General features: G+C 34.9%; 1 protein-coding gene across 2 annotated transcripts in view; it reads left to right on the top strand.

Moving 5' to 3' along the window:
• Positions 1–17,353, top strand: part of ADGRV1 (adhesion G protein-coupled receptor V1) — a 710,827-nt gene that overhangs the window by 597,620 nt on the left and 95,854 nt on the right. The window lies entirely within an intron of this gene.

The raw sequence follows: 17,353 nt of genomic DNA, 5'->3' as shown, positions 1-17,353 counted from the left end.
CTTCTTGGGGTTGTTTTAAGGATGAAATGAGAAAATATCTGTACTGTATTTATAGTACGCAGTGCTTAATCTTTCCCCACTGTCTTTTGCCTATTAGAAGTTCAATATTTTTCCTACTGTCTTTTGCTGCCAATATTGGGCATGAGAAGATCTGTCATATAGTATAGCTCTCTGCTCTGCTAAAAATAAAATCCAAATAAATAAAGATGGTACATAACAGATATTAATTTATTCAATGACATTAGAGATGTTTTTAGGAAGGACTCAAATACATCATAGGATTTTCCCAAAAAATTTAGAATCTATTTCTCTTGCAAAGAAAGGAATAGTATCCAATATGGACAAATTTTTTGAATTTTACATAGCTTTAGAACTTGATGTTTCTCCCACAAGTCAGTTACCAGGATTTCAGTTTGCAGGATATTTGTTGCATATTCTCCTCTAACAAGCTGACACACAATTGACAATTTAGACAAACATCTGGTCTCAGGATGTTCCATGACAGTTTTAAACTCATTCTCTATTTCAGGAAGGGAATCACAACATGGAAATTGGAGCTAAAAATATATTGCTTGTTTTCAAACTGAGAGGCCAGCATTAGCATGCACTGGTTAAAATCATGATCGTTCCCAGCCTCACATCTTTAGCAACTATTTTCCTGGGAAATTAGCTTCTCAAAAGCACTTCTCAAAGGCACTGATCTGTGTCCTCTCTTCCTTTTGTATGCTTCTACAGTGCCTAGTACAGTGTTCTGTACACAGTGAAGCCTTTTATTTTTAAGGCAAAAGACTCCTTCCCCCCCCCCCCCGTTTAGTTCTGTTGTGTAGTTGGTGTATGTCTAGTTTCAGCTTTCAGACTGAAGCCACTATTTATTAAGTGTTTTTCCCAGTGAAAAGTTCCTTGAGGTTCATGAGAAATTGGACACATTTTGCTGCTAATGAAGATATACAGAGTCAGATTCAAATGGGACACAGAAGCAAATTAACAAATTCTGTCTTCAAATAAATTATTCTGTAAGAATTCACAGTAAGCATCCAGAAGGGGATCAGTGCAGGTGTTTGGTTAGATACTGTTTGCTTTTAGTCTTGGCTGCTTCCTTTTGAGGATAAACAGCTCTTGGGAAATACACATTGTACAAATAATCAGTTACAGAGGACAAATTGTTTCTATGCACTTCCTTTGCGATTACTTTCCAACAGCTAGCAGTCATAAGAAATATCAGTGGTTTCCATTGGAGACTAGCATATGAACTATTCATAAGGAGTGGAAAGGAAGAGATTTTCCCAGTAAGTCCTGGGATAAGCAAAGAAAAGCCAGGGGCTGTTAGGGCTGTAGCATAGAATTAGCCCAGAACTAAGCCAAGCTGAGGGGGAAAAATGATTCAAGTTTCTCGTAGAATGAGATTCAGTGAGACCAATGAAGTACGAGGGCTTTCAATTGCTTCCCATCTCATTTCAGACTTTATGGATGCAGATTAGATTTATTTATTTATTTATTTATTTTTATGAAGTAAATTTATCTAAACTAAAACAGGCACAAAGGGAAAGATATCTTACTTGAATTTTTTATTAGCTTAGACTTCTCTGTTCCACATCCTTAATTTTGTTTCTATAGAATTTAGGTTCTTGGAACATCTCTGTGTTCCCATGTGAAAAACCTTGGCTTCTGACTATGCTTGACTGTGAAAAACAATGACTAACACTTGCCTCCTCACTCTCCTGTTGATTGACTAACTTGGGCTATTCAGACTGTACTCATAAGCTTCAGGAAAGGAACCTTTAAGCTTTTGTGTGTGGGAGAGAATTGTATTCTTAGAATCAAATCTCTAGGGAAGAAGACAGGGCAAAACCATAGGCTGATGAATATTTGATGCAGTGGAGATCAAGTTGGTTTATAGTTTAGAATGAATTTCAACACTGATCTTATCTTCAAAAAAATTTTAATTAAATGGTGAATGGCTTGTGAAGGTCTATTTTATAATAAATTGGCATCACTTGATCATTTTAGAATTTATTCATAAGGATTTTAAAAATTATTTAAAAGAAAGATTTGCTATTTTTAAAAAGCATTGTAGCAGATAATCTTTATAATCTTGCAACCAACTTAGTGACAACTAAAATATTCCAACTAGTCTTAGATGCCAATTCATGTAACAAGTAAATTTCTTCTCTTAAATTTTTTTTAAAGTGTATATCTCTCTAACAACTTAATCTGTACAAAGAAGTGGAATGCATGGTCCCAACCCTGATCAAATTAACATTTTTATTGGGGGGGGAGGAAGTGGGGACCAACCCTAGACCCAATTGACATAATAAATGTGTCTATCTAATACATCTCCCATTCTTTGAACCTTGGCCTCTTTTTCTCTGTCAAAGATGTCTGGATTGCCATTGTCCTAATCTGTCCAGAGTCTTCTTACCATTGCTTAGTGACTCAGCTACCCCTTTAAAGATATCTGTGAAATCTTCTTTATTAATAGCCTATGTTCTGAACCTTTCCTTTTCTCAAAATTTTAAATAAAATATCTCTACCATTTCTTAAGGAAACAGACTTCTTCCATAGTTAATCAACTTAACTTTATTGGAGAAAAGTGCTAAAATCAATTAATGGTCTCAAGTTGTCCTATTTGGATAACTGTGGATTCTTCAGTGAAGAATTTGTTTAACCAATAGCAATTCTATAGATTTTGAATATCTTTAAGGAGTATTCATGGTATGAATTCTTTTTCTATGAACAGGTCCATTGAGAAGATATTTGGACAACTTGCAATGCATGCTGTATCATCTTTATATTAAGTACATAAGACTATCACTGTAAAGGAAAGAGAACAAATACAAAATAGCAGGAGCACAATACAAGTTAGTATAATAAACAAGGAGGGAAAATATGTAATCGTAGATAAAGAGTTAGAAAACTCTGACTTCAAGATCTAGCTTTGACATATAGTAGCTATGTGATCTCAAACAAGTCCTTTAACTTCTCATTACCTCTAAACAATTCTTGGAGACTCTAAATTACACAGCAGTTGTCAATCTGCTTTGGTAGAGAGAATTCTAGTCAGTTGTTTCCTTTACCAACTGAATTTCTAATTTCTAATAATTCTAACAATAGAATAATAATAATAATAAATAGTAGCCTACATCATAATAACTGGTTTATTATAGGCATTAAGTAAAATACAAGGATGAAGATGAGATTAAAAATAGTAAGAGAAGGCTTTGTGATATTGGTGAAAGCTAGCCAGTCTCTGGGATCCAGACTATTTAGAATTTTATGTACCAAGCAGAGCCAAGATAAAAGAGAAGCAAGAAGTATAATGAGCTCTCCACTATCACCAAAAATAATTCTTTTAAGCAGATCTAGAAAATGCACTAGACTGAATCCAGATGGAGAAATCTAAAAATAAAGTCACAGTGAGACATTTTTCTAGATCAGGTTGGTATAAGAAGACAAAGAGGTCTTTGGAAACTAGAAACTTTGGAATCTGGGTCCATCTAAGAGCATGTCTTTGGATTATTCAAGCTTCCTGGAAAAGGCTATGCATCCTGCCATAAAATCTCAAATTCATAATGGGCCACTGTAACACAAACCAGTGCCAAATGGCAGCTTTGTAATCTACTGTGAGGTTCTAGACCATAGAGGCCAATTGAATAGGGTACCTGATCCCAAGAGTGCTGTTCTGGGTCAGAGAATAATCATAAACTCTAAGCCATGTACTATGAGGGAAACAAGGTCTGAAGTAAGCATCAGTAGTGTGGGTTGGACCCCAAAAGCAATGAGGACTCTCAGTTCTAGCTTCTAGCCCATCTTTTTTTATTATTAATTTTATAATTATAGTTTTTTGACATTACATATGCATGGGTAATTCTTTTACAGCATTATCCCTTGTACTCACTTCTTTCCCAAATTTTCTCCTCCCTCCCTCCCTCCCTCTACCTCCTCCCCTAGATGACAGGCAATCCCATACATGTTACATGTGTTACAGTATATCCTAGATACAATATAGGTGTGTAAAACCGAATTTCTTATTGCATGGTAAGAATTGGATTGAGAAGGTAAAAGTAACCTGGGTAGAAAGACAATAATGCAAACAATTTATACTCAATTCCCAGTGTTCCTTCTCTGGGTGTAGCTGTTTCTGTCCATCATTGATCAACTAGAACTGAATTAGATCTTCTCTATGTTGAAGATATCCACTTCAATCAGAATATATCTTCATACCGTATTGTTGTTGAAGTGTATAATGATCTCTTGATTCTGCTCATTTCACTCAGCATCAGTTCATGTTAGTCTCTCCAAACCTCTCTGTATTCATCCTGCTGGGCATTTCTTACAGAGCAATAATATTCCATAACATTCATATACCACAATTTGCTCAAACATTCTCCAATTGATGGACATCCATTCATTTTCCAGTTTCTAGCCACTACAAAAAGCCCAGCTTTTTTGAAAAGGAATAACCAGGGTAGGATCCCACACCAAAAGGAGGACAAATCTATCTCTCTTAACCAGCAGAGCTTCCTAACTGGTTGATAAGTAACTGAGTCCAGAAGCCGTCTTATGTTTTTCATTTGAAATACAGAAAATTTAGGGGTCCCAAGTTTGAAATGCCCCTGACAATCTGAAATAGCATAATACTCAATACCCAAGAAACAGCAGATCTTCCCTTTACAAGTACCCAGAGCCCAACTTTAACATTAAGTGTAAAATCAGGAAAGAGGGCAACAGAGTAAGGAAACCAAAAAATAGATTTTTGTATACCATTACTCATTTGTGCTTTGGTATTTGGTGGTACGTTTAACATATGTGTCTATTTTTATGTGAGTTAATTGATGAGGAAATGAACCATATTTTTAAAGTGTTATCCAGATCCACATGGCAGATGAAATTTCTAAGAAACAAAATACTAGAATTCATTGGTTTATTTTTTCCCCCTGTGATTGATGTTTATTGATGAATACAAAGCCACATCATAAGCTCAGCACTAGCTAGGGCTAGACTTGCCAACTTTCATGATGAGATTGCAAAGAAGAAAAAAGAGAACTTGGTTCAATTAGTGATATTTAACTTTGGGAACAGTTGTTTATAATATTCCATGATCTCAGAAAATGAGAAATTATAATAAGAAAAAGAAATGGCTAAGAAGTTCCTTTTTCCTTTTCCCTCTTCCCTTTTTTCTCTTCGAATCTCTTTCATTTGATCTCTCCCACTTCTTCCTTGGTTGATGGATCTGCTGTGATAGCTCTCCAGCTATACCAAGTTTCAGTTCTGCCTACCTCTTCAAGATTATACTTATGTTACCATTTTACCTTAAATAACCAGGGTTGTAGATGAAGCCTATAGGCTTCATCTCTAAGGCAGTTCTTATAGCTCTCAGAATTAACTGAAGCTAAAAAAAAAATCAAAGGCAAATTAATTGGTAAAGTTGTAAATTGGTTTGGGAATTTTGGAAATTAACTTGTAACTATCCCCCAAATATTATTAAATTGTAAATATCTTTTGACTAAAAAATATTACTACCAGACATATACTCCCAAAGAGATAAAACAAAGAGAAAAAGGAATCAGGTGTACAAAACTATAGCATTTTTTGTGATGATAAAGAACTGGAAACTGAGAAGATGTCCATCAATTGGAGAATGGCTGAATAAATTGTGGTATATTAATGTAATGGAATATGATTGTGCTATAATAAAGGACAAAGGGAAAAGTTTAAGGAAAACTTGGGAAGACTTGTATGAACTGATGGAGAGCTAAGTGAGCAGAACCAGGAGAGTAATTTATACATGAATAACAACATTGAAGAAAACAACTTTGAAATTCCCCGTGAGGCAATTGAAGTTAAGTGATTTGCCCAGGGTCACACAGTGAAGTGTTAAGTGTGAACACTGCACCCCCTAGCTGCTCCTGACCCAATAAGAAAGTGACCTACCATGATTCTGTGCACTAATGATGAAAATGATGCACATCTGACAGAAAAATGATGAACTACTTTTAGACATGACTAATGTTGGAATTTGTCTCATTTGACTGTGCCTATTTTTATAAGAATTTTTCTTTTTCATTGGAGGAGGAAAGAATGGAGGACAGAGAATAAATAAATAATTATTAATTGAAAAATTACTTTAAAAGCTTAGAAAAGTTATTAAAAGATGGTATAAAGGAAAACTATCTAGGGTCTTAGAGTATACCTCATTTTATCACCTATCTCAGAAGCACAAGGAATTTGTTTCCTCTGTGATCTTATAGCCCAAGCATAGAGAAAAATGGATTAAATTAGTGTATATGTGAAAGAAATTCGTTCATGAAGGATACATCCCTCAAAATCTAGATAATAATTTCAGTGCGCTTGAGTCTTTGTGGCCCTTCTAATTGGAGCTCATAATAGGTATAGATAGTTCTTCAATCATAAACAATTAGCTTTCGGATGAGTTCACTTGTCCCAGATATCCAAGCTAAAAATGAAAAATGGATAGTACTGGTATACATCAGAAGTGACAAATAAATGGCCCACAAGTTATATGCTACTCACAATATTCTTGAGTATGACATGGATCAGATTAAAATGTAAATGGGAAATAGTTAACAAAATAAATAAAAATGCAATAAAACATAGATTACTTTAACACTATCAATCAGTGGCCCATAAGAATACTTAAATACAGATTAGTGGCTGTCAATCTATTTAAAGCATCAAAAATTGTCCCTTCTCAGGGTTCATGTCAAACTAATGTCATGGATGCTCTCAAAGTTATATGTGTACATATGTATGCAATGTAAATTCATATGTGCACAAGATTGATCATGGAACTTTTCTGATCAACCAGATGAGTTCAGAGTAGAAAGCCCTTGTTGGGTTTAGTGACTGCATCTTCCTGTTTAGTGCCTCATAGAAGGTGTGTCTCAGTGATTAGAAATGAAATGGTTGGCCTGGAGTATTGCTGAATATACTTGTTGGAAGACCTACTCTTTTATGCTGGTCTATGCTGCTCTATTAAAGTAGTTTTAAGTTAAATCCTGTGTTTCCCTTTTCAGAAGACAGGACAAAGTACAGCAGACCTAAAAGTAGCTTTGAGTCCAGGACCAGAGTTAGGAGAATTGACATGAAGAGAGGGAGAATTCTCCAACTCCTCATCCTTTTCCTAGATGCTAATAATTTCTGCCTTGGAGCAGAGTCATATGGGAGTTGCATTTTCTTTCTTGCTTACATGACTTCAAGGGAGAATTCCAGGCCTCAGGCTTGGAGAGACAACTGAGAATAGCTAGGGAGAGGGGAACCACATGGTTTGAATATCAGAGTTTTTAACCCTAGCTTTCTGAAGTAATGTCAAGAATTCCTGGACCCTAGTTTTCTGGCTAAAGATGGAGAGTTCCTAGAAAGCTCAATTCTGGGATGCAGCCTTCTAACAGAAGGGGTATTTCTTGGATCATACAAGCCTTCGGGATATTGTGATAGAAACTCCATCATTTTGACGTGGCTCTTTTCAACAATGAGATGATTCAAACCAGTTCAAATTGTTCAGTGATGAAGAAAGCCATCTACACCCAGAGAAAGCACCATGGGAATTGAGTGTGGCTCATAACATAGCATTTTCACTCTTTTTGGGTTTTGCTTGCATTTTATTTTGCTTCTCTTTTTTTTTTTTACTGGTTTGATTTGACTTTTCTTGTGCAGCATGATAATTGTATAAATATGTATGCATATATTGGATTTTACATATATTTCTACCAAGTTTAAGATATATTGGACTACTTGCCATCTAGGGGAAGGCATAGGAGAAGGGGGGAACTGGAACACAAGGTTTTTCAAGAGCTAATGTTGAAGAATTATCCATGCATATGTTTTGAAAAATAAAAAGAAGCTCTATCATCAAGGGTTCTGATACTTAGCCCCCTTTGAGAAAGAAAGAGAAATCCTTGGCAGCATTAGCCTTTAGGAGAGAGAAAAGAGTCATACATAGCATTCCTTATGCTAGAGGCCACAGAGGAGAATCTAACTAGAAATATTAGAAATCAAAGAACCTGATAGTTTCTACTGATATTACCATAAACTGTTCACTCAATGCAGGTTTTAAGAAAAAGGATTTGGGGGGGGATGGGTGTTTTTTTTTAATCAGGACCCATAGTACATTTTCCTTACAAGAGAGTAAAGTATTTCCATAAGACTAGGTACTTGCACAGATACTGAAAGTAAAAATGAAACTCAACAGAATTTTTAGGGCATTGCCCCAAGTTCAATTCCCTTACAAGGAGAACCCAAAATAGTGGTCCCTTATGCTTAAAAGATTATAGGAACCTGGAACTCACTGAAGAGAAAGAAAATTTGTATCAATTGTTTATTGACTATTGTGTATCATATATACTGTCAAGGGTTTTATTTGTGTGTGTGTGTGTGTGTGTGTGTGTGTATGTGTAGTAGAGATAATGGCCTATCCCATACAAAGTATGTGCTTTTGTTCTTTTTTAGGGCCAAAGAAAAATATGACTTTAGGGGAGTGCCCCCCAATTATACCTATAAATATAAGGCCCATAATTTGGAGCCCTGGATTACAATTGTATGCTTACCTAAAACAGCAAAATTACTTTCTCTGAAATTTAACGTATAGTTGTTTTTCCTCATTTCAGATCTTCTTTTCCTCTTCCTGATTCTATTAGTAATTTTCTAGGAGGCCTACTCTAATAACATATTTTCTAATGTCATACATTTCCCGGGGGTCTTTAAGAAGCAAAAATTATAAATAAATATTTTAAAATTAATAATACCTAATAGAGTTTTGCAAGATATATTTGAGGCAATTTTTATAATCTGTCTTTTGCTACTATTTTATTCAGTGAATCATATACTTCATACAGTCAAGCTTTGTTTCCTTTTTTGTATTTTAAGAGAATATTTAGAGCCATTAACAAAAATTATACAAAAAAGGCAAAATCCCCTTTAGGATAATTTCCTTTCATTTTCTTCTTTTCCTCACCATTTTGAGGAAATGATCAAGAAAAATGTTTCTCCTAATTTTTTGAAAGTCCTAGCAATCTTCCTTTAAAAAGTTATCACAACTTGTCAGTTTTCCCTTCTCCTTCCCCAAGTCTTCTCTTTTAGACTAAACATGTCCAGTTCCTTCAACAGATCCCCACAGGATATGAACTCAAGTCTTTTAACCATCCTGGTTGCCCTCCTGGATTCTTTCCAGCTTATATCTTTGCTAAGATTTGATTCTCAGAACTGAAAACATTATTCCTTGTGTATTTCAAAGGCAGAATACAATGGACTTTTTTTTGTCAGGGGAGTGGGAATGAGTAGGAAGTAGTAGGAAGAGGTCTGGACCTGTTATTTCATGGTCATAGGGAATGGCTGGCATAGAAACACTTTCTGTCTATGTAGATTTTGGCAGTTGCTTTGAAATTTATCATCTTAGTTGCTTGGGGACACTAAAAATGACTTAAATGACTTGTTTGTGACTATATAACCAGTATGTGTCAGAGGAAGAAACTGAACTCAGATACCACCACTGCCTTATTCTAGGACAGCATACATATATACATGCATATATAATATATATATGTATCTTTTAAATATGTTTTCAATTTTTAAAACTTTTTTAAAAATTGTAGCCTAGGATTTTATTAGTTTTCTTGGCTGCTGTATCACACTACTAACTAATATTGAGCTCTTAGTCCACTTAAAACCCCATATATTTTTTCATACAAATTGCTGCTTATTATGCCTCCCCTTTCTTTTATTTGTGAATCATTTTGTTTAATTAAAATGTGGAAGCCTACATTGATCCCAGTCAAACTTCATTTGATTTGATTTGTATTAATATTCTAACCTATCAAGATCATATTTAATAAGCATGCCATTTATGCTTTTAACCTTGTCATTGAATAAACCATTTGGAACCAAACACAGGTCCTGGGAGGATTCCACTAGAGATCTTTTTTGAAGTTTACTTTGAACTTTACTGACTGTCCTTTGGGTCCAGACATTTAGCTACTTTCTAAAGCATGCAATCATCCTATTATCTAGTGTACTTCTCTTCATCTATTCTTTAAGGATAAAAAGGGGAGGGGTTTATCAAATGATTTGCTAAAATCTAAATAAAATATAGCTATAGCATTCCCCTAGACTTGCCATGATAATAAAGGGAAAAAATTAATCTGCTCTGACCTGTTCTAGGTGAAGCAATGATGGGGATCCATCCAACAGTGGGGATCCCTGTTTCCTTTTCTAAATATTCCAACCTTTCCTTTAATAATATTGCAATGTGGACCTGGAACATTTCCAGACCACTTAAGAGAGTATCATCTACATGCAAGATTCTAGATAGCTGCTTCTAGGAGACTGCAGGACTAGAACAAGCATGGACAGCACTATCCTGCTATGTGGTTTGGAAGAGCTTTTCTGCATTGGCTGTACATCTGGGACTGTTGGGATGTACAAAGGCCCTAAGCCTGTACCAATCATGAAGGTATCATCTCATTCCCACAGACAAAAATGTAATAAAAGTTATACCTTGGGCTGACTCAGCATGGATAGTTCCAGCTAGATTATGTAGGAAAAACCTCCTCCAACTATGTGGCAGGCCAATTCAGAATGTCCAAGCATGCCTTGGTCCTCTCGTTTCCAAGAAGTAGCTCTCTAGTCTGGTCTGGGCCTGTGCTAGATTCCCATTACAATTTAATCTAGCATATGTCAACTAATCAAAGTCAGGTTAACTGATTTATGGTTTTCTTCCCTCCAGTCTCTTCCTTTTGTTGAAAATTGCCCTCTTCTAAATCATGATACCTTTCCTGGTCTCCACAATATTTCAATAGTTATTGATAGTGGCCTTAGTTTTCTTCCCCATATTCAAGGATACAAGGTTCATCTCTGACTGGTAATGTGAACTCATCAAAGGCAGCTAGGTGCTCTCCTGCTAGTGTTAGTATTAATCTTGGATGGCAGCTTTCTCTCAGCCATGGATTCTCTATTCTTTGCAATCCAAAGATGATTCTACTTGACAGAGAGAACTGGAATCAAAATAAGACGTGAACAGCTCTGCCTTCTCTGTCATTAGTTATTGTCATTCTTCCTCCCCTCCCCCACCAGAAGTCTCACTCCTCCTTTTGTCACAATATCACTTTCAGTGGCCCCTGGGTGGGAAATGGGAATAATTATATTCATGATGCTGAGAATCTATTGGGAACAGTAGTAGATCCATGATTGTGTATATAAATCTAACTCCTATCTTTTTTTCTTCTCTTGCTAAATTCGGGTTAGGGTTCAAGACAGACAAGGCAACCAGCTCCAACTAAGTTAATGTATGTCAGACGCTAGGACAAGTGCTAGGAACACAAAGACAAGCAAAAATAACAGTTCCTACTTTCTAGAAGCTTACATTGTAATGGGGAAAGACAATATGTAAAAGGGAGCTGAAAAGCAAGGGATGTAGGGAAAAAGGAGAAGGTTCCTGGGTGGGGGACGGGCATGTTGGCAAAGTCTAGAAAGTCACAGACATAGCTGAGAAGGAAGCAATACCACCAACAATAATAATTATTTTTGTGTTAAGACTTTTTTCAGAGTGTCCATCCTCACAATAATCCTATTATATAATTGAGGCAAATAATAATATGCCCATTTTATAAATTAAGAAACTGGCTTAGAGAATCAGAAAAGTTAAGTGACTTTTGTAAGATAATATAACTAGTGAGCTGGGACTAGATCATATTATTCCAAAAAATAATTTTCACATTATGTCAATTCAATTTCAACAAGTATTTGTTAAGCATCTCCTACTACGTCGTATTAGGCATTGGGTTAAGTTTCAAAGTAGAGACATATAAACAAATAGGATCTACATGATGGTGGAGATTTTTTCTTGTGTTTAACAAGTTCCTGAATTTATTGTTTTAAGTCTTCTTTGCTCCCTATGCTCATCACCAAGGTGGCTTTACTCTGAATAAGATGAATTTGCAAAGCTGCCAACTTCAATATGCTGTTATTTAAATATAGATCATGGAAGTCACAGTGTTTAGCAACTTGTAGGTTTCTATGAGTACAGTAAGATTTACTGCTTTATTCTTTAAACAGACTGCTTGGTGTTTGCTTTTGTAAATGCCATTAAGTAGCATAAATCAAACATTTTATTAGAAAAAAATAGTTATCAAAATAAAGAGGTCATCTCTATCAAAACAAAAACACATTTCAAGAATCTTTAACATTAACAAAATGCTTCATGGTCATTTGAGCATTGTAATACCCTCTTTTCTATGTAGTACCAAGTGAACATTGTAAAATGGTGAAAATTTATGGAAATAAGTTTTTCAAAACCTGGAGTAGCAAAATTAAATTTAGGGGAAGGTCTAAACTGGATCTACTAATTTAATTAAGTTCTTTATTCATAAGTTTAGTCAAGCCACATGCACTTGAGACTAATAATTACTTTCATGATAGCATGTTGAGCTAATGCTATCTCATCCCTTCCTACACTGTTTAACCTCTCCAGTCCAGAGTGTCATAGTAATCCAGATGTGTAATATTAAGCACCTCAAAAAAAATCATAATTACTTTTTATAATCCTTGTTGCAAGTCATTCTCTAGTCCTTCTCTAGTCCTCTCATCTACTCACTATAGATAATTTCCCCATTGACACCATAATCACTTTATTTAGTCAAACAGATTGTTTGAGCTGGAGATCCTTTAAAACATTTTGCAGTCAAAACTTCTCATTTAGAAAACTGGGACTTAGTGAATAGAAATCACTTTCCCAAAATCACACAACAAATTATTGGCAGAGCCAAGACTAATATCCCTATCCTTTCAGTTGTCCATGTTTTTCATCAACTTCTTAGTTCTCATTCTCTAATCCCCAGCTCCCCCAAAGGACATATGACCTTTAAGCCACTGACATCTCAACTTCTTCTTTCCATATTCTTCTCTCCTGTAAAATACTATAGATTTCCCTAGATTTTACCTCTATTAAAACTCAATTATTCTCTTCCCTATTCTGGATTTGTCAAAAGATGTTTATCATTTTCCCAGATGTTTAAAAATTCATAAATTGTTAGAGCTGGAAGAAACATTAGAGGTCATCAAGTACAACCTCCTCATTTTACAGATGGAGAAACTGAGGACTGGAGTGGTATAATGATTTATCTAAAATCTCCTCACCTTTTCTATATACTTATTCTACTACTATTTTTTTTCAGTTCAGTTCAATTCAACACATAAGTGCTTACTATGTACAGGAAATTGTACTGGATACACACAAACACACATATCCACTGAAGACAACAAGCCCCCAAAGTATTTGACCCTACTATGACATCCAAAGACCCAAAGTATTATTAGCATATGATTAGATTACATAAGTTGGATGTAAATATTATTAAAAGTTTCTGTTTTTATGAGTTCTTATTCTAATGAAATATTTATGATTTGCTTTTTAAAATTTTTAATTACTATATAAATGCTAGTTTCTTTAGTATTTGTATTATCTTCTACTGAAGGATCATCTAGTCTAGTCCTGTTTTTCAAAGTTATATGATGTCTTATTCTCTCTGGTTTAAAAAAAAGTCATTTATTCTTTTTTGTTTTATATTACAGTCTTTCCCAGACATACCCCTCCCACTCCCAGTCAGTCTTCCCTTATGACAAAAAAGCAAGAAATTAAATTAAAACAATTAACAGATTGAGAATATCTAACAACTTGTGCAATATTCCATATATGTAGTCCTATATTTCTCCTTTGAAAAGAGCGTGTTATATTTCTTCATTTCCTCTCTTGATCCAAAATTAGTCAATCAACAAACATCTATTAAGCTACAAATATTTAATAAGCCTGGCACTGTGCTAAACAAGAGGATATAAAGACAGAAATGAAGTAGCCATTGCCCTTAAGAAGCTTAATTCTAAAAGAAGAAACAAGTTTGTGTATAGATATATGTGTGTATGTACATATATCTACATATATGTATATATATGTATATATACATGCACATGTGTGTATACATATAAATTTATAACATGAATACAGTATATTTGGGAGAAGACACTAGCAACTGGGTGCTTCAGAAAAGGCTTCCTGTCAAAGGTGATATTCATGCTATGATTTCAGGAAACTAGGGATTATTAGAAACAGAGTTGAAAAGGGGTATATTCCAGACCTAGATTACAAACTGAGCATACAGAGAAGTGAGAATATGTCATGAGTGAAGAAGAACAAGAAGACTTTTTCTTGTTTATTCTGGGTGTAAATATATAGTAAGACATGAAAAATAAGTTGGAGCCAGGTTGTGAAAAACTAAACAGAAGAATTTGAATTTGATTCTGAAAAGGAACGCCTGGAATTTATTGAGGAGGGGAGTGACATAGTCAGATGCATATTTTAGGAAAATGATTTTGGCATCCATGTGAATGATGGATTAGAATGTTGTTGTTGTTCAGGTGTTTCAGTCCTGTTTGACTCTTTGTGATCCCATTTGGGGTTTCCTTGGCAAAAAGATACAGAAGTTGTTTGCCATTTCCTTCTGTAGCTTGTTTTATAGATGAGGAAATTGAAGCAAAGAGGATAAAGCAACTTGATCAGGGTCACCAAGTATATCCAACTGAAAGATCATCTGATCTAGTGCTGTTTTTATATGTCTTTCAAACTCCATGCCTGCCACTCTATTGACTATACCACCAAGCTCCTATGGATTAAAAAGATCCTTATAATTAAGCACTGGTTTTCCCATACACATTTGAATTTCTCATATTTATCTCTTCTTATCATAAAGTAATATTCCATTCTGTTTGTATATCATAATCTATTTTTCCCAACCATTGGATATCTACTTTGTTTTCAGCACTTTGCTCCCCAGAAAAAAAAAGCGAAACCCCTGATTTTATATAGGAAGAAATTCAAGTGACTTTTGGAACTTAAATGACCTGACCAAGATCAAGAGATAATAAATGACTGTCAGTCCAAATATTAATCTCAATTCCATGATTCCATATTCAGCACACTTTCTGCTGTACCATGTTGCCTCAGAAAGGAAATTAAGGGCCAAGCTGGAATTAAATCTATAGTGATTCTTTTAGGTTCCTAATTCATTATCTTTCTACTACACTATTCATACAATCATATAAATAGGGCATCTTAACTTTCCCCACCCCCAACACCCACACACATACACATATAGCCACACACACACACACACACACACTCACACACACACACACACACACACACACACACACACACACACACACACACACATTCTGTTCTAGGTTGTACACAGTTTTGGAATGTGGGTTATTTCCCCCTTCAAAACCTTTGTTCATGAGTATCTCTAACATGTTTCTTTTGCCAACCAGCAGACACATTTAGTTCAAAGCACAAGAAATTGAGTTAACTAGCATAACAAGATAAATGGAAAGAAAACTTTCCCCCATAAACAGAGGGGTAGACTATCTCACAAGTTATCACACTTGGTAAGGAAGGGAACACACAAGGAACATACATAATCACTAAATATATCTGATTTTAGACAAGTGTGGAATACTTCTTGTCACAGAATACATGTGCTTTGGGATCATATTTTTGAGGTATGCAGCTCATACTTTTTGAAGAATCAAGGGTGTCTTCTGGAGTGTCATTGGGTGATGTTTTCTCTATTGAATTTGCAATCTCTGTGCTATATTTCTATCACTGGTGCTGTTGTTTCTCTATTACCCTCTAATGACCTTTAGTTCATTTTTGGGGAGGGAGTTATCAGTTCTTGACTCAATAGCCAACTTTTGCTTTTTTTTGTGAAACAGCATACCAGTCAATTAGCTGGAGAAGTCCTTAGGCATTTTAAGCCTATATTTACAACTTCCTATCTTTTGCTGCTTCTTGAGCATACTTTCACCTAAATTCCTGTGTTAATTATAACACCAAATTTATTTTAACTAATATAATCCCCAGATAGTATATTGTAGATTCCTAGAAAAAGATCCTGGGAACTCATCATAGTAAAACTAAAAAAGGCCTGATTGGAAAGTAAAGGGACTCCTTTTAATATAATCATGTACCAGATTACCTGACAGATCAATTGATTTATTGTATAATTGAAAAGGGTCAGGTGAGGCCGATGATCTTTGTCATACACTCTTGCCAACAACAAAATTACTCCCAGATCTTTCTCCTCAGCAAAGAATCAGGAATCACACCTGCTGACAGGTATAATTTTTAGGTGCATATCCTAAAAGGTCATAAATTATATATACTACAGACACAAATGATGTCCTCCGAACTCAATAGATATGCAAGTAACATATCATAAACTTTAGAATACCATCAAGAAACTTGACCATATATAGATACATAATACATAAAACAATAGCACATGTATAACAACATTTCATAGTCTAGCCAAACAGATAAGTCTTCATTAATGGTTAAAACATAGCATCACTTTAGCAGGATAGTATACAATAACCATATGCAATCATATGATCATATGTAATACATATTACTTACTGCTCTCTCTCTCTCTCTGAGAGAGAGAGAGAGAGAGAGAGAGAGAGAGAGAGAGAGAGAGAGAGAGAGAGAGAGAGAGAGAGAGAGAGAGAGAGAGAGAGATTGGAGAAATACTTAGCACCTGGCCTGCACAAGGAGTTTCTGTATATTACTTATATCAGAATTACATTAAAGGACTCTCTAATTTCCTTTTTTTTAACCTATATTATCATGTAAAATTTCTCTTTTTTTTGTATTTTTTCTCTACCATCTGTTTTCCATCTCAGCCTGTTATTTTTTTTTCTTAATACATCTACTTTATCTTTCCTCTCACTTCCTCCTCCACCCTTATTTATTAATAACCCTAGTGATTTTATGGTAATTTGTTATTTCACTGATGCCTTTTCCTTTGGCAAAATATAATGTGTTTTCTTTGATTTTAACTGTTCATAAAGTGCTACCATGGAACTATTCTCAGCATTTAGGTAGCATGGGATTTGAAGTCAAGAAAATCTAAGTTCAAATACAATCTCAGATACTTGTTATATGATTCTCATCTACTTACTTTCTGCCTCAGTTTCTTCATCTGTAAAACAGAAATGATAATAACAATGACCTCACAGGGTTATTGTGAGACTAAAATGAGGTAATAAAGTACTATATAAATAAAGTACTATATAAATGCTACCTATTATCATTATGGCAAGTTCTGAGCCACACAATGAATGAAATGGCACAATAAACTTCTTTCTGAGAACAAGGGCATCTTTAGTTTTAGGAAGAACAATTGAATTATCTTATTTTAAAGGTTAAAAAGAAATAATAAGAACTTTCCAGTTTCATAGTACTTCAGAATAGTGGACAGAACTCCCAGAAGTGGCCAGATTGAGGAGC

The sequence above is a fragment of the Sminthopsis crassicaudata genome, chromosome 1 (assembly GCF_048593235.1).
Source record: "Sminthopsis crassicaudata isolate SCR6 chromosome 1, ASM4859323v1, whole genome shotgun sequence".
NCBI lineage: Eukaryota > Metazoa > Chordata > Mammalia > Dasyuromorphia > Dasyuridae > Sminthopsis > Sminthopsis crassicaudata.
Note: the sequence above shows the minus strand (reverse complement) of the source record. Positions and strands in the feature narration are given on the sequence as shown.